At 43.2% G+C, this 2,233-nt stretch overlaps 1 pseudogene; it reads left to right on the forward strand.

Moving 5' to 3' along the window:
- The first annotated feature begins 407 nt into the window (after window positions 1–407).
- Window positions 408–1,858, forward strand: LOC122748891 (annotated as a pseudogene).
- Window positions 1,859–2,233: the final 375 nt, after the last annotated feature.

Consider the following 2,233-nt stretch of genomic DNA (forward strand, 5'->3'; position numbering starts at 1 on the left):
CAAGCATCTTACTGTGAATTAGTTAAATCAATTCATCCCCCTCTCCCCAAGTCTTCACATGTTTACAGATAGCTTAAAAACTACAGCATTTTTTATATTTAACTTTGTTACTACCATGACTGGTAGAATTTATGTGGCTGTGCAATGTTTATGCATTGGTGCTGCTAGAGCTGTAGCCATCTGCATATGTCACAATCCTAGGCTTTCTGCAGTCTACAAAACACATTAGATGATTATGTAATTAATTAACTACCCACAATGCCATTCATCATTTGGCCTCTAGGTGGCACTATGGCCAGTCCTCAAACCCAGGGGCAATATTTGAGGATGAACAGGGTCCATGTGTGTGCACAACTCTTCCCAATGGGGAAAGTACTCATCACTTTTTACCATACAGCACTACAACTATGAAAAGTACATACTCACCATCTTCTTCTGGTCCACATTGTTTGAAGACTGAATTGTGCTCCAGGTTCTACATGGATATATGCTATAATTGTGAATACACTCAAAAAATACCAGATCAGGAAATGCCAACTCTTGTTTGGTTTTTTCCTACTCAACTGCAGAAACACAGGTGAGGTATCCTTATGTTCCAGCTCCTCCAAAGGAAAACCCCAAATTGAGTGTGGATGGGCACCCCTTTCTCTCCCATTTCAAGCACTCTCCACCCTAGAAACACATGGCAAAAAGTTTGTCCAAGGGCAAAATAAATGGAAATTTAAGGAGTGTAGGAAATGTATTATTACAAACATTTCCCACATCTTCTTTGTCTTCACGGATCCATTACTCCCAGTCACGTTCAGCAGGCATTAGACGATTCTGTTTCATTGCTATCAAAAAATCTTTAAAGGTTGAGAGAAAAGTGCACTTTGTAATTAAGACAAGTTTGAATTCCAGCTCTGCCACCTGAGGTAAGTCACTTAACTTCTCTGGGACTCAGTTTTCTTATCTGTAAAATGTAGGGAGAGGGTCGAAATAGATAATATCTAAGGCTCAAAATCTAAATGTGTGATACTATGATGCTAAGAAATCTACAAAGACATAATCATGACTTAGATAAAGAAGAGGAGGGGAAAGAGGAGGAGGAGATGGAAGAGGAGAACAACAGCAACAACAACACACCTCCACCACCACCACCAAATAATAGCATCATTGCTGAATTTGAACTGCCTGGTTGGGTCCCTAGCTTTAGCACCAGCACCAACACTACAACAAGCACCACGAGTACCACTTCCTCCTCCTCCTCCTCCTCCTCCTTCTCCTTCTCCTCTTCCTTCTCCTTCTTCTTCTTCTTCCTCTCCTCCTCTTTCTCCTCCTTCTCCTCTTTCTCCTCTTGCTTCTTCTTCTCCTTCTCCTCCTCCTTCTCCTTCTCCTTCTCCTCTTGCTTCTTCTTCTTTCTCCTCCTCCTCCTTCTCCTTTTTCTCCTCCTCCTCCTGCTCCTCCTCCTCCTCCTCCTCCTTCTCCTGATTCCTTCTCCTTCTCCTTCCTCTTCTTATCCTCCTCCATCTCCTTCTCCTTTCCTTCTCCTTCTCCTCCTACTTCTTCCTCTTCCTCTTCATCTCCTTCTCCTCCTCCTCCTTTTCCTTCTTCCTCTTCCTCTTCTCCTCTTTCTCTTTCTCCTCCTTCTCCTCCTCCTTCTCCTGCTTCTCCTTTTCCTTCTCCTTCTCCTTCTTCTCCTTCACCTCCTCCTCCTCCTTCTCCTCTTCCTCCTCCTCCCCCTCCTCCTTCTCCTCCTCCTTCTCCTCCTCCTCCTTCTTCCCTTCCTCCTCTTCCACCTTTTCTTCTTTCTTCTTCCTCTTTCTCCTCTTCCTCTGCTTCTTCCACTTTGAAAAAGTCCATTGTGATGTGGTGGTGAGATTATTTTGTCCCCTATTTATTCTATCAAAAACTGGAACATTTAATTCTTGATTTCTTGAAACATAGTTCTGAAAAAACAGGCTTTGAAAAGGCCCATTGTGATTCAAATGGAGCTACCTGACTCTGCCTTTAAACCCAAATAATTTTGGGTTTCACTGATTGGCCAATAAAAGGTTCCAGCCCAAGCCTTGTTTGGCTTTTGATGGCTCAGAGTGAGTACAAATAGGAATTGTTTTCTGTTCTGGCCAGAAACTCTGAGGGTCTTCTCCTCCCAGATTCATTCTTTTCGAAGGCAAACTAGGGCATCTTCTGCCTCAATTCTTACCTATCCCTTAATCACTGGATGGGGATTGCCTCACACTGAGACCTAGAA

The sequence above is a fragment of the Dromiciops gliroides genome, chromosome 1 (genome assembly GCF_019393635.1).
Source record: "Dromiciops gliroides isolate mDroGli1 chromosome 1, mDroGli1.pri, whole genome shotgun sequence".
In the NCBI taxonomy this organism is placed as follows: Eukaryota; Metazoa; Chordata; class Mammalia; order Microbiotheria; family Microbiotheriidae; genus Dromiciops; species Dromiciops gliroides.